This window comes from Lycorma delicatula, chromosome 11 (genome assembly GCF_047948215.1).
Source record: "Lycorma delicatula isolate Av1 chromosome 11, ASM4794821v1, whole genome shotgun sequence".
Lineage (NCBI taxonomy): Eukaryota > Metazoa > Arthropoda > Insecta > Hemiptera > Fulgoridae > Lycorma > Lycorma delicatula.
Genome location: NC_134465.1, coordinates 19,296,435 through 19,313,366, shown reverse-complemented (window position 1 = coordinate 19,313,366; position 16,932 = coordinate 19,296,435). Strand labels below are relative to the sequence as shown.

At 30.4% G+C, this 16,932-nt stretch overlaps 1 long non-coding RNA gene across 1 annotated transcript in view; it reads left to right on the top strand.

Annotated features, from left to right (window-relative positions):
- Nucleotides 1–8,954, top strand: part of LOC142332598 (uncharacterized) — a 344,493-nt gene extending 335,539 nt beyond the window's left edge. The window contains exon 4 of the long non-coding RNA XR_012758339.1: nt 8,812–8,954. This is a non-coding gene — a long non-coding RNA (uncharacterized LOC142332598). The remainder of the gene's footprint in view (nt 1–8,811) is intronic.
- The last annotated feature ends 7,978 nt before the right edge of the window (nt 8,955–16,932 follow it).

Genomic DNA, 16,932 nt, shown 5'->3' with positions numbered 1-16,932 from the left:
CCCATCATCTTGAAACTGAAAAACATTTCGTAAACAGCCTATCTTTTTCCCGGGTACAATGAGTTCGAAACCTTGCTGTGCAGTATGCTTCAGCATTCTGTTTTTTCGGCGTTCGGTTGGTTGTACTGTGGGTTCATTGACCGTCGCTCAGAAATAAGACTTCAGTTGTTCAGTTGTGATTGTACGTGCTTCGTTTCGTTTCGTGTTGTTTATTTTATCGGAATCAATATTTGGGAGAAACGTAATGGTTATTTCGTTTGAGGAACACGTTTTTCTCGTGGGATATGTCTTTCGTAAAGATAAAAAATAAACTGTTTTAGCGATGGACAAGTTTTCTGAAGCGTTTCCAAATGCTCCTGTTTCTCGTTGCAAAAGTTCGAATTCTTATCGAAAAATTTCAGACAACAGGCTCTATTCAAGACCCTGATTGAACTGGAAGACCATCTAAACTAACTAAACAGAAGCTCCTTGATATTTCGGAAACTGTAGAAACTGTGGGTGATAGAGAAATTCCGAATACATTTTTGAAAACAGGATAAAAAACTGCATTAAGTACACCTATTGGTACTCGTAAGACAAAAATCATGTTGACCAGTGTTATTTATATTTTATATAATATAAAGAAGTTTTTCAAACTAGTATAATATCAAAATAATGTTTAAATTACTAATTATAAAACTATCTTAGAACATAAAAAGAATTAGAGTTAAAAGGAAAAGAAGATAAACAGAGCACTAAAAGAGTACCAACTAGCGTTATTACCAAGAACATAAAAAGAGTACAGCCACTATTCTTGTTTATTTTAAACTTCGTATTGTATTATTGTGAAATATAAGGGGAAAAACATGATTTATAGTAAATTGGAAAATAAAAAACTGCTAAATCCTTTTTATAAATAAAATTCAATATAAAATTAAATAACCATTTTTTATGAGATTATTAAAAAAATGATTATCAATTGATGAAGAGTAGATTAGTATATATGCAGAATTTATCATCAAGTTCTCTCGAGACTTTTATAATTTATTCTAATCTTGAAAATTGACTATTAAAATGTCCTAAAATGCTTCATTTTCGAGTTACGGCTAGTGAAAGATTTCGCTTGGATTTCAGCTACCCCGGTGAAATGAGGTCGTACTGATATTTTTAGAACATTAATTAAGGGACACAATTAGTGATTTCTTATGGTTTTATACCTGAAAATCTAATAAAATACGTCCCAGAACAGTATCTGCAGTAGTTTTTGATAAAAATCTGGGGGGAAAACCAATAAATTGAGATAAAAAACCCTGCTTTTTTATGTTTAACGTACAGTAACATTGTAAAATAGCTAATAAACACGTAAAACGTTTATCAAATCTTGTAGAGAGTTTGATTCTGATCAAAATGGTCTAAGATAAGTTGAGTAAAATAAAGAAAAGTTAGAAAAATTCGAATTTTACATTCGGTACAAGGCACAACATACTACGTTCGATTAACGAGTAGACCCTACACACATACATCAAGTTTAAACTCGCTTACCACTGTCGCTTACTGCATAAGCGCGTATGAAAAATACACCACTACACTGTCATACATAACCTCAAATTGAGGTTATGTTATCTATTGTCGAACTTAAAGTGAGTGAAACCGAAGAACGACTTAACCTACTCCGAGTCGGTCTAGAAGTGAACTCGTCATCGGCTGATTTCGAAGTCGAGAGTTCTAAGGTTCAAATCTTAGTAAAGGCAGTTACTTTTATACGGATTTGAATACTAGATCATGGATACCGGTGTTATTTGGCGGCTGAGTTTCAATTAACCACACATCTCGGGAACGGTCGACCTGAGACTGTACAAGTCTGCACTTCATTTACATTCATACATATCATCTGAAGAAATACCTTATGGTGGTTCTGAAGGGTAAACACAAAAAGAAAAAACAACGCGCTAAATTGTTTTTAAATTTTCTCGTCGCGTCTTTGCTCGAGAAATATATAACAACCAGATTTCATTCAATAACGGTAACATAAAACGGCAGAATTATAAAAAAATAATTTATGTTTTTCACCCTTAAAATATTAAAATTACAAATATTAATATACAAATTACCCGAAAATGTTTTTTTTTTAGATATTTGAAGATTATTTACAAACCCAGTTATACTGAATATTTCGGTTTGTATAGACGGAAATGAGGTAAATTTTCGATTATTTTTGGAAATTTCTTTAATTTTCATCGCTTTCAAGATGGAATTTCAAAAAAATGTAGAAATTGGTTTTTATATATTCACATAAAGATTACACACACCAAAAATCAAGTCGATATCTTCATTTTTTACCGAGAAATTTAAACAATAATAAATTCCACTGTTACTTCATTTTAGCCCTTCAGACTTGGAATTTAAAAAAATCCTTTCTTAGTGAGTGAGCGTGTATACTAATTTTCATCAATTTATCTACTGTCGTTTTTGCTAGACGCTGATGATGAATGTGTAATATATATATATATATATATAAATTTGGTTAGGTAATTTTGTATTTGTTTTTATTTTATTATTTTTTTTATAGATAGCAGTTGATTATGGCTATATATAGTTATTTAATATTTTATTATTTTATTTTTATTATTATTATGACCTGGAACATGCTACATACATATTTTAAAGAGATAGATAGATGGGTATGGATGAAATAATTAGTGGAAAGATGCCAGCCCTACCAAGACCAGTTACTTGATCAAGAAGCCTGCCCGCTATTTACTAACTGGCCACCCAGCTTGTATTTAATAGTAATAATAAGCAATTAATAATAAATATTTCATTAGTATTTTTAGTTTATATTTCCATTTTTATAAAATCAACATTTTTTTTTAAATCCATAAAGGGATTACAAAATCGTCACATTTCTTTTTTTATCAACGCATAGAATACATTAAAATTACGTAAAATTTTATTTTTATGTTTAAACTGCTTTATAATAAACTATTGTCAGAAGTTTAGTTCACAAATTAATCATATTGTTTCTAATATATAGTACTCTTAATTGATCCCAACGATTAAAAAACCTGGAAGATTCTCTAGTTCAGTTAAAAATAGATGTAAGCTCCATCCTGTAATTTAATTTGAAACTGAGTGCTACCGTATCACGAAATAAGTACACCTAAAAATACTGTAAAACTTCTCGGTCTAGAAATGAAAATCGCTCGCGTACTTACTAATCGAGTGAATGGTGGTGTTTAATATTATTACTTTTAATCGTTTAATTTTTTAATGTGAAAATACTTTATTACAATATTAAATCTTTTTAAACTTTAATTTTATTTTTTAAGTACGTATTTCAAGCGGTTGAAAGATATCGCTCAAATAAGTGGCAAATATTTCAGCCTTCTCCTTATCAGTAAGACCATGACCCATCAGACGGGTTTATTGTCGCTTCCTTTCCTGATGATACAACTGTTCTCCCTGTTGATGCCACCTCAACTTAATCATCACATTTGAGATAGATTTAGTCAATAGACGGTCGATTAATGGTCATGGAGAATTCGAGTTAACCAGGTAAAATCTAACCATGTTTACAATGATGGGAATGATTGCCCACGGGTCCGACTTGATGGCGTTGCAATTCGGAAAACTGAGATTGTGAGATACCTAGGTCTTTTATTACCTATTGTAATGGGTTTCACATCCCCCAGACCCCAAAACCACCGTCAGTTCAAAAGTTTATATGTATTTTTATATATATATTTCACTTTCTTATAGACACGATAACTGCTGTAATTTTATGCCAATAACTTTAAAATTGATACATAAAAGAAAACGACCCAAAATCTCGGTCAAGTTCATTAATGGGCATAATTGAACCACGGGTGTGAAAATGGGCAGGCTTTATCGGAAAAAACAAACTATCGCTACAACTTTTTTATTAAGTAAAATATTGAATTCGTTTAATGTTCCTACTATTCTTTGGATAAGGGCCTAAAACTTATCTACGTTAACTTTTATGATATAACCAACCGTTGGCCCAGGAGGTGGAAAAAAAAATGTTTCGAAGACAAAAAAATCATACCTCCCTTAATAAGCACAGTATCGAATCGGTTTTTAAGTGGTCGTTAGTCTTCTAAACATTACGTAAAAGTTTTGTCTGAAACAATTTTTGATATGACCAACCGTTACGGCAAGGGAGAGCAAAATGTTGCAGAAATTGTAAAATGCTGGGGCTTGTCTTATGCTAAACACGTGAAACTTTTTTCACATGAACCGTTGTCGTATTGAATAAATTTGAAGTTTTTCTTAACTTCAAGGTGGAAATCTTTTTTATCCCCTACTTAGCACCGGTGAAATCTACCTCCGCCTTCCAGCGTGCCGAAAGAGATTTTTTTAAAGTTCAAATTGCTTTATAATAAACTATTGCCAAAAGTTTAGTTCAGAAATTAATTTTATTAAATATTAAATCTGATTGTTTCTAATATACTGTACTCTTAATTTATCCCAAAGTAGGGATCGATTATTTTCTGATTGAATATTCTTTTCTTTTATATTTTTGGTTAATGAAATATTTTGATCTTACAAGGGGAAGGCACATCAGTCAAATCCGATTTCATCTCCTTTTTTTTAATTTAAATGTATTGATTTATTAATAATTATTAACCTCTCATTGTAAAAAATTTTACAATAAATAATAATTCAGTAATAACAATAAAAAAAATATGAAAAAATTGCAGAAATTATTAATGAAATAAAACTTTATGTAATTTTCATTTTAAAAAAATGTGTATATGTAATTTAATAGACGTGCAAGGAAATCATGGGGCGTCTACATCTCATTTTTTTATTCCACCACATTTTTTACTCTTAATATTTATTATTATTATTATTAATTTATAACTTCATTGGATAAAGTAATAAACTCCAGTGGATAAAGTGACAAATGAAGAGGTATTGCGGCAAATAGATGAAGAAAGAGGCATTGGAAAAATATAGTTAAAAGAAGAGACAGACTTATAGGCCACATACTAAGGCATCCTGGTATAGTCGCTTTAATATTGGAAGAACAGGTAGAAGGAGAAAATTGTGTAGACAGGCCACGTTTGGAATATGTAAAACAAATTGTTAGGGATGTAGGATGTAGAGGGTATACTGAAATGAAACGACTAGCACTAGATAGGGAATCTTGGAGAGCTGCATCAAACCAGTCAAATGACTGAAGACAAAAAAAGAAAAAAAAACTCCATTGATCTAAATTTAATAATATAATGCACAAGGACATCAAGAATTTAATTCAAAAATATATGATATTATAGAAAAATATGGTGTAAAAGTATTGGGTATTATAAAATGGGCGGTGGATTTAGTTTGGGTTGTTTAAATGTAGGAGTTGATAAGAGAATGAAATATATAGATAGATGGACGGATGGAGAGATGAAGGAGAGCAAGTAATGAGACTCTACAAACTTGGCTGCAACGTTATAGGGTATGGTTTTGGTAAGGGGTTATGGTATAGCGGTTTGATAGAAGAAGGAACAAAACAAAATGCCAGCTAACCGCTAAAGCAAGCAAGCAAGCCAACACAACAGATGTGTCTAATGATCCTAAAGTTTTTAAGTTCTTTGTCAGGAAACCAACTCTTCAAATATAAAATCTTGAGTAAAAGATTACCTCATTTTCTGCGTATGTGTGGTGTTTTTGTCTATAAGTGTATATATAAAATTCTTACATATGAAAGACAACATCTGTTTTGATAACTTAAAATATTATTTAAAAAAATTTGCATTGATTGAAAAATATTTTAAATGAAAATAAAACTCTGAAGAACTATACTTCGTAGTAGATACTTAAATAACAATTTAAATCTTTCTGAAATACAACGGGTTAATATTTTCATCATCGACTAAGGAAGAAAACAAATATAATATTTTATGTATATTTTTTTACATATATATGTGCGTGTGTGTGCTTTTACTTATCTGGGGAGTGCAGCTAAAATAGCTATATTAAAAAGGAATAAAAAAAATTATAATGTGAACGCCACATGACCTCCTTGTACGCCTATTAAATTACATATACACATTTTTTGTTGCACTTCTTTTAAACTTATTTCATTTGCAAGTAACATACGATCCATCAATTCTTTAATAAAGTGAACAGTTACACTATTCCATTGTGGTGGACACCACATTGCATCACATTTTTTGCGTATCGGTATTTTATTTTAGTTTATACATTAATTTTGTTTAACGTCGTTTAAGTAATTATGTGGTGTAAATGAGAACGTGTCAGATGCGTAACCGTGAACACATCGGTTCGAATCCGACATCATATACATATGTTTCTTTTAATTTTTTTTTTAATTTAAAAATATTGATTTATTAATAATTATTAACCTCTGTAAAATCTTTGAATTAAAATGAAAAGTACATAAAACTTTATTTCACTAATAACTTCTGATTTTTTTCCAAATTTTTTTATTGTTATTATTGTATTATTATTTATTGTTGTTTATTATTATTTATTGTAAAAACGTATTTATAGTCAGAGGTTAATAATTATTAATAAATCAATATACTTAAATTTAAAAAATTTTTTTTTTTTTTTAATTTTATCAATATGAAGTCGTATTCTAACTGATGTACCCTTATAAGATCCAAATATTTCATTAATTAAAATTTTATTTGGTTATAACTCTGGAACGAATGAAAACAACTATGACATGATATTTTTTTTTTTTTTGTCTTCAGTCATTTGACTGGTTTGATGCAGCTCTCCAAGATTCCCTATCTAGTGCTAGTCGTTTCATTTCAGTATACCCTCTACATCCTACATCCCCAACAATTTGTTTTACATACTCCAAACGTGGCCTGCCTACACAATTTTTCCCTTCTACCTGTCCTTCCAATATTAAAGCGACTATTCCAGGATGCCTTAGTATGTGGCCTATAAGTCTGTCTCTTCTTTTAACTATATTTTTCCAAATGCTTCTTTCTTCATCTATTTGCCGCAATACCTCTTCATTTGTCACTTTATCTACCCATCTGATTTTTAACATTCTCCTATAGCACCGCATTTCAAAAGCTTCTAATCTTTTCTTCTCAGATACTCCGATCGTCCAAGTTTCACTTCCATATAAAGCGACACTCCAAACATACACTTTTAAAAATCTTTTCCTGACATTTAAATTAATTTTTGATGTAAACAACTTATATTTCTTACTGAAAGCTCGTTTAGCTTGTGCTATTCGGCATTTTATATCGCTCCTGCTTCGTCCATCTTTAGTAATTTTACTTCCCAAATAACAAAATTCTTCTACCACCATAATCTTTTCTCCTCCTATTTTCACATTCAGCGGTCCATCTTTGTTATTTCTACTACATTTCATTACTTTTGTTTTGTTCTTGTTTATTTTCATGCGATAGTTCTTGCGTAGAACTTCATCTATGCCGTTCATTGTTTCTTCTAAATCCTTTTACTCTCGGCTAGAATTACTATATCATCAGCTAATCGTAGCATCTTTATCTTTTCACCTTGTACTGTTACTCCGAATCTAAATTGTTCTTTAACATCATTAACTGCTAGTTCCATGTAAAGATTAAAAAGTAACGGAGATAGGGAACATCCTTGTCGGACTCCCTTTCTTGTTAGGGCTTCTTTCTTATGTTCTTCAATTGTTATTGTTGCTGTTTGGTTCCTGTACATGTTAGCAATTGTTCTTCTATCTCTGTATTTGAACCCTAATTTTTTTAAAATGCTGAACATTTTATGTTATCATGACATATCGACATGATATATCGTTGAAAAGTCTCGATTACGGCTTATTACTGTAGTTGAGAAAAAGTGCAAAATCCAAATTTTTCAAGTAGATGATTAACATTAAAATATGTAGCCATTTCAATTTTAAGTGAGTATTTACATATTCACAAAGATACACGATCTATAAACGTATCGGTAAATATGTTATTCCTTTAATTAATTTGATCCTATAAACTGAAATGTTAATTTATTCACTCAGCATAGTTGTTCTTTTTTAACAACACAAAAGTTCAATGAATTAATAAAAAATAACGTAAGATGTTACATTTTTAAAAATTCATAACAGGAGAAATTACAAATAATAGGTTAGGTTCCCAAACTTTTCCGAGTTGTGGAGCCCTTTACTCGTAAATAAGAAAAATAAATAAAACTCGTGTATCTTCATCATTTTTTACTTTATTAACATTTAATTAATAATTATATATTTCTTGGTTCAATTAATTATGAAGCTTTTACAATATTTCGCGGCGCCCCGGGATGCCGCGGCGCACAGTTTGGGAATTACTGGATTAGGACTATTGTCCAACATAATGAGCAAATATTTCGTGTTGTAACAAAATGATTTTTGATTTAAAACCGAAGTTGAGAATGATTTCAACATTTAAAAAAATAATTTTTACGGTCTGGAATATCAGTTTTTTTGGCGTTTTCAATTATTGAAAAAAAATATAATAATTTCTTCTAAAACAACGTTGTAATAGTTTTCATCCGGTATTCTAATGATAAATTATTTTTATTTTTTGAATTTAATAACTTATAACTTAAAACAAATATTTAATATTTATTTTTTTATAAAAAAATATATGTTTGAATGTAAAAAGTAGAAAAAAACTTCTTTAAATAAAATTTTTAGTAAAGTTTTTCTTTTTTTAATTCACAAGTCTTTGTACGAAATTAACATTTAAATTTTCGAAGAAATACGAAATGCTTCGTTATGAATTAAGCAACCAACCAACCGTTTCTCTTTTTAGAAACCTTTAAAACTCTTTTAAACTAAGTACTGACTGTTTTTTTTTTGTTTTTTTAAAGGAAACGAAGGCAAATGAAAAAGGGTAGGAAGGAAAATTAAGGAGTCAGTGATGTAAGGAGCAAGGGAAACGGTTTAATGTTGATTTTCAGTGATCAAAAGGATATCTTAACGTTTAGGTGACTGACACTATACTGACTGAGCAGTGGTGGAAAATACTTTGTGTACGTATTTCTTTGAATATAAATGAAAATGTTTTAATTAAATACAATTTTCTGAAAAGTCATGGCAAGTTATTTCGTCAGTTCTCTTTCGTTTTATCTTTAAAACGTTTATTGCATACTTACATAAAATTTAAACAAACAAACAAACACACACACACACACACACACACACACACACACACACACACACACACACACACACACACACATACATACATATATAAAAGGGTTTTACACAACAATAGATCTTGTTTTATAAGTACGAAGAAATTTTGTTCATGCTGATATGTTTTAAACGTCTATATTCACAATTTAACTCTTGTAACGTAAGTATAATCATCAAAAATTAAAACTTTCATAGCTTTTCAGTTAAAAGTTTTCTTGGCCAATTCGTTCCAATCATATCTTTATTTAAAAATTATTCATGAGAATTATACTTTTAAATAATTGCCTTTAAATTAATTTCATATGAAAATTAAGTGAAATTTCATCGATGTAAAATTTAAAAAAATTCTTTATCTAGTTTCCAACTCGTTATTTTGTTTAAAATAACAAAGTTTCGATCGTTAACCAATCATTATGAGGAGATATAGAAAATTTAGTAAAAAAAATTTTTTTTTTTTCTAATGTATTTGTAATGAAGTGGTAATTAATCGTAAGTGAACCCTTTTTGTATTAATTTATCCTATTAAAAACGAGACTGATTATTTTTAAACAAAAAATTATTTGTCATTTTTTATTTTATTTTTTTAAAGTTAACTTCTTTATTAATTCCTATCCGATGTTGATGATCATAAATACAATTTTTCGTTAATTTTTTTCGAGCATTTTGATTTTCTAGTTAATTTTATTAGCAATTCACTATAATTTCCATTGTTTTGAAACGAGTGAAATTGTTAAGAGAAAAAAAATACTGATAGTCTTGATTCAAATTAATTTTACTTTATTATTGTCGTTTTGATAGAATTTATTAGGGCGTAAAATAAAGATACGGAATAAAGATAATTTTTTCTCCTCTACATCCTACATGATAAGTTCCTAAGTTGCTTGCACGCAATAAAGTTTTATCTAATAATTTTATTATATTTTTTTCTTTTTTTGGAATCTAATTAAATTTACTGTTGAAAATAAAAGAGATACATGACGTAAAAACGGATCTGAATTTCATTTTCTGTATAGTATTTACAAATGATGTATTATTTTTGGGATATGTGTATTACAGCAGCGGAAAGATGGATAAGATTGACAATTCGGGGCTGGGCCTAATTAATTATATTTTAACGCTAAACGCTATTCGATACTGCCACAATTTTGTTTGTAATCCATAATACATTCTGTCATTGCGATTTATGGATCTGTGAAACTAAAATGTACATTCGTTACGTGAATATGTAATGCATCTATCAAGCGGTTTCAAGTCAGTAAAGCTATACTAGTTATCTAAAAATTTGCAGAATACCGTTCAGCGATCAGTTTAAATTTTTAACAGATTAAACAAAGAATATTCAACTATTTTTTTTTTGTCTTCAGTCATTTGACTGGTTTGATGCAGCTCTCCAAGATTCCCTATCTAGTGCTAGTCGTTTCATTTCAGTATACCCTCTACATCCTACATCCCCAACAATTTGTTTTACATACTCCAAACGTGGCCTGCCTACACAATTTTTCCCTTCTACCTGTCCTTCCAATATTAAAGCGACTATTCCAGGATGCCTTAGTATGTGGCCTATAAGTCTGTCTCTTTTTTTAACTATATTTTTCCAAATGCTTCTTTCTTCATCTATTTGCCGCAATACCTCTTCATTTGTCACTTTAGCCACCCATCTGATTTTTAACATTCTCCTATAGCACCACATTTCAAAAGCTTCTAATCTTTTCTTCTCAGATACTCCGATTGTCCAAGTTTCACTTCCATATAAAGCGACACTCCAAACATACACTTTCAAAAATCTTTTCCTGACATTTAAATTCATTTTTGATGTAAACAAATTATATTTCTTACTGAAGGCTCGTTTAGCTTGTGCTATTCGGCATTTTATATCGCTCCTGCTTCGTCCATCTTTAGTAATTTTACTTCCCAAATAACAAAATTCTTCTACCTCCATAATCTTTTCTCCTCCTATTTTCACATTCAGCGGTCCATCTTTGTTATTTCTACTACATTTCATTACTTTTGTTTTGTTCTTGTTTATTTTCATGCGATAGTTCTTGCGTAGGACTTCATCTATGCCGTTCATTGTTTCTTCTAAATCCTTTTTACTCTCGGCTAGAATTACTATATCATCAGCAAATCGTAGCATCTTTTTCTTTTCACCTTGTACTGTTACTCCGAATCGAAATTGTTCTTTAACATCATTAACTGCTAGTTCCATGTAAAGATTAAAAAGTAACGGAGATAGGGAACATCCTTGTCGGACTCCCTTTCTTATTAGGGCTTCTTTCTTATGTTCTTCAATTGTTATTGTTGCTGTTTGGTTCCTGTACATGTTAGCGATTGTTCTTCTATCTCTGTATTTGAACCCTAATTTTTTTTAAATGCTGAACATTTTATTCCAGTCTACGTTATCGAAAGCCTTTTCTAGGTCTATAAACGCCAAGTATGTCGGTTTGTTTTTCTTTAATCTTCCTTCTACTATTAATCTGAGGCCTAAAATTGCTTCCCTTGTCCCTATACTTTTCCTGAAACCAAATTGGTCTTCTCCTAACACTTCTTCCACTCTCCTCTCAATTCTTCTGTATAAAATTCTAGTTAAGATTTTTGATGCATGACTAGTTAAACTAATTGTTCTGTATTCTTCACATTTATCTGTCCCTGCTTTCTCATTCAACTATATGATTTCATAATACGAAGCCATTGTGATAAAACACGAAAAAAAATTTAATTTTAACCAAATAAGGATATAAATCAATAAGTCAATGATTACCTACATAAAAGAAGAAGGACTAAAAGAGATAAAACAATACTTCAAATATAAAATTATAAAATTAAAAATGAAATAACTAGAAAACACTTAGCCAATGTACCTTTTAATAGAAATAAACTTTTTTTTAATTTTATTTATTTATTTTTAATAAGATTGAATTAAACCTAAGGATGCATTTTTTTAAGAGTTATTTTTGGAGTGTATTTCGGTATGGATGTAAAACATGGACAAAATAAGGGATGGAAAGATTTAAAATGTAAGCATAGAGAATTTTGGGTAGAAACAATACCAGTCGCTGTCATGATTGCAGTGGGCTGGATACAACAGAACTTGTGGTGTTCTTTTGCCCTAGATGGCGCGACATGAGAGTAGTGCTTCAGGAACAGTGTGTAGAGGGGACCAACAATATAATCGAGGTGATGCTTAGCAATAGCGACAAAAAATGCAATGAGGAATGTGTCTCGACTACGATCGCGACAAAGATAGCAGAAAAGACCAATGAGGAGAGGCGACGACAGGCTGAGCAGATGTGGATCGATGGAGACATGGAGTCCGATGACCGGTGATCTGGGGGAGGGCCAGCTTCTTGGGTGGGCGGCGAGGGCTCCTTAAAGTCGTCGCTCGTCGATCGCCCCCTGGGTCATCTAGATTCGGATAGTAGAGTGCCCGGATGATCATGCCGCATCTATACCATATGTTATAGATGCGGTCTTTAGATGATAAGAGGGTAATATTCCCGCACTACTGTCAGTGCGGGCCTGACGGCGGTTGGCAGAGCTTTTCCTGCCCCTAAGGTAAAAAAAAAAGCATACAGAAAAATAAATAAATTTAGTTCTGAATTTATTCCGTCAAGACAGCTTTTAAGTTTTGATCATTAAACGCCTCAAAGGGTCTTGACCGTCAAGAACCTTCCGAAAAAGAACCGAAAATTGAAGTAGCTTTAAAAGTTATACTCTTCTATAAAAACTAATTTTTTTTAATTATTGCATATATATAAAAACTAAGCGGTTTGTTTTTTTTAATACGTCATAAAAAAAATTATTATTTTTTTATTAAAGTCGTATCGATTGAAACTTTTTTGTTTTTGATTTTTTTTTGGCTTGATGATATCACCATGTAAGTCCCACCACGTGGGATATGGAAATCGAATTTTGTAAAGTATAAAAAACGCCATTTCTGCGTAGGATTCTAACCCGGGACTTCCGGATGAAAGGTCGAGACGCTACCATTCCGCTACGGACATCGGCATACTTCGGTAATTTTTTTTTCATCTTTCTAAAAATATTTCTTTAGCTATAAAATTTTTTTATAAATAATTTAAAAGGTAGAAAATATTTTTTAGCGAAAAATTACTTTTCCAGTATAAACGATTATAAATTGGTTTTTTTCGACATTATTCTTTATCGCTGGATTTTTATTTTTTTATCGCGATATAAATAATTAATAATCATCCTAATTTTAAATATTCGGAAACACCCGATAGACTCTAGCGTAAATGAGTTTACAAAAAAAAAGTGTATATAGTTGAACTGAAAATATGAGTTAATTATTATTATTATTGTGAATCTAAAGTGATTTCAGTCGATCTATGATCTGACAAATAAATAGATTTTGAAAGAGAAATTATCGAATAAAGCGCCATAGAAAGTATAACTACATACATAAAAATAAACAAGTTGTGAGTGATTTATAATCAACGCCCAGCAAAAACTACTGAAGATAAATTGATGAAAATTGGTCGCTCTTCTTGCAGTGTAAGTGCAGACTAAAGAATGATTTTTTGAAATTCCGGATTTGAAGACTAAAAATGGAGTAACAATAAAAGTTACTATTTTTTTAATTTCTAGGTGAAAAATGAAGACATCAGCTTGATTTTGGTATGTATAATCTTCATGTATATATCTAAAAACTAATTTCTAGATTTTTTTGAAAATCCGTGTTTAAAGGGTTTAAATAAATTTTTGAATTTTGTTTGAAATCCGACTCTTATTTTTAATCCCCCGATAAAAATGAATTATTCAACTTGATTCTGGTGTTTGTTATCGACATGTGAATATCTAAAAACCATTTTCTTGATTTTCTGAAATTCAATCTTGAAAGAGGAATAGAAAGGTTTGAATAATGATTGCAAATTTTCCCCATTTACGACAATAATATACGCGATATTCAGTAGATTTGGGCTTGCAAATATCTAAAAACCATTTTCAGGTTTTTTTTAACTTCACGAACTTGATATACGTCATTTTTGTAACTAAATCGTGTATGCTATCCTTACTGGGATTCAGGGATTCGTAAATCTTTCTACAAATACTTGACGTGATTCTTCAAACGATCCACGAATATATGCCTCTACTATAGCTATTCTCTCCTGAACAGAATAAGGCATTCTACACAAACACAAATGCACTCGCAATACTGCATTGCAACAAATCGTATTATACACCGACACGTAACCGCTTGACAAACGGCAGCAACAATCAGTAGTAACATATACATCCACTAGTCGCGCTAGTTGTGTGAGAGTCTTTTATAAATAGTGTTTGTTGGGTAGCGGTTTCATTATGATTCAGTTTTATGTTGCTCACCTTCTGTATGTTAATGTGTTTACTTTAAAATGGTTTCGCTCATCAGTTTATATATTAGATAACAACAAAACAACTAACTAATTAATTTTGAATTACGTTTAACAAACTTTCCATTAGATATAAATAATTTATCACGAAACTTGTCTAGTCTACATTTTACACTTTTGGTAAATTTCAGTCGAAAGATATTTCTACTTTACATCTATTTTTAATTCCTTGTACGAAGTAAAGGACGTATTGCGGCCGGGAAAAATTTCGATTTTCAGATTTCAATGGAAATATCCATTTTGACCAACTCTAAATCCAATTTGACTAATTTCGGCATGACTTCTGTACATACATGTGTATGTACGAACGTACATATCCCACTCGTATAACTCAAAAACGATTAACCGTAGGATGTTGTATTTAGAACTTTTGTAACATCTAGTTGTGCATCTTCCTTTTTGATTGCAATCAACAGAAAAAAAATGATCAAAAAAGTCAAAAATTCAAAATATATTTGGATTTTGAACTTTTTCTTAATTGCAGTGATAACCTTTCATTGACAGCTCCTCAACAATATGGTGAAGTCGTACTTATTTTTTATTGGTTCCAGAGTTATAGCCAAATGAAATTTTAATTAATGAAATATTTGGATCTTATACGAGGAAGGTACATCGGTTCGAATCATACTTCATCTCTTTTTTTAAATTTAAATATATTGATTTATTAATAACTAGCAGACCCGGCATTGCTTCGCTATTGCTAGATTTGGGCATATATATAAATTATATATATATATATATACACACAAATACACATTAAATGAACATAATTGAAAGTTTGATAAAACGTTAACAAATGAACATTACGGTACTTCACAAAATTTAACCTTTCCCTTTTATCCTTTCTCCCTTTTCCCTTTCGCTTTCACCCATTACATTTTTCCCATTTTTATTTTTACCATATTGCCTTTCCCTTTCCCTCCCATTTCCCTCTGTTTCCTTTTCCTCATTTCCCCTTGCTCTTTCCTTTGTCTCTTTCCTCTTTCACTCCTTTTCTTTTTTCTTTCTCCTTTCCATTTCCTTTTCCCCTTTTTTATTTTTCCATCTTTACCTTCTTCCCTTTTACCTTTTTCGATTTTTGCTTATTTCCCTTTTCCGATTTCCCTTTCTCCCTTTTTCTCCGCGCGTAAATAGTTCCAGCAGTTTTTTAGTCTATAGCGTACACACATCTGAAACAGTGAAATGGAAATCGTAAAATATTTGGTATAGCGTGTGTTGCTTTTACGTCCAGAAGATAGCGCTGTTTTAAAAAAAAAACATGTTTTTATCACAGTTGTTACATCTTAGGTATATAAAAACACGCGCGTATTGGAATGCAACGTAGTGTCAAAATTTCAAAGCAATCTGTGAAGAACTTTCGGAGATTTAAGATTTTGAACAAACTAACATTTACATTTTTATTTATATAGATTATTCACCTCTGATTACAAAAAAGGTTTTTTGATAAACAGTAATTCAATATTAATAATAATAATAAATATGAAAAATATCAGAATTTATTATTGAAATAAAATTTTATGTACTTTTCATTTTTTTTAAATGAGTATATGTAATTTAATAGATGTACAAAAACGTCATGTGGTGCCCGTATCAGATTTTTTGATTGAAATAACGAGGTCGAAGCCGTATATACGGATATTAATATATTTTTAATTTATTTTATAATTAAAAAAAAGAAATGACGTAGTGTAGCTAATGATTATGACTCTTTATCCACATTTTAATACGTTTAAAATTTTCTCTTATTGTATTAAAATTTAAGTCTCGGGTTATATTTTTTAATTTAAAATGTTTATTACAATTTTATTTAATATTAGATAATGAAATAGAAGGTAATATAATAAACTACCTAACTTAATATTACGCTAATATATAATTTCCCTTCTTTACTGTACTTTTTCTTTCCCTCAATTTCTTCTTTAGTATAATAGCTTGACTTATAGCTATAAATGAATCATATAATATATCATAACTAAATAAGAAAAGGGATAAATTGCATGTGAAGGTTGGTATGAAATTGAATTATTAAAGAAGTGGGAGCACTATTCCGTTTCTACGGTTGAATGAGTATTGTGCTGATCTTAATATCAATGTGTAGTTGTTAGGGGGTAATTTCAAATAGGAAAGGAGAAGAAAAGGGATTTAGTACATGTTGCAAATAAGAGGGAAAGACTATATATAAAAGGGTCGCCACGTCATCTAGGGGTATATGAATTAGCAGTAAAGAGGGTTTCGATGATATCGTTTTGTAGGAATATACCAGAGATTAGGATGGGGTATGAAATATTCTTGTTTTAAGATCATTTAGAATTCCAATATAGAAAGAGGGTTGGTATGACTGTATAACATGATTCATTCAAACGGTAATAATTGGGTGCTGTATACCCTTTACTAAGCTGAATT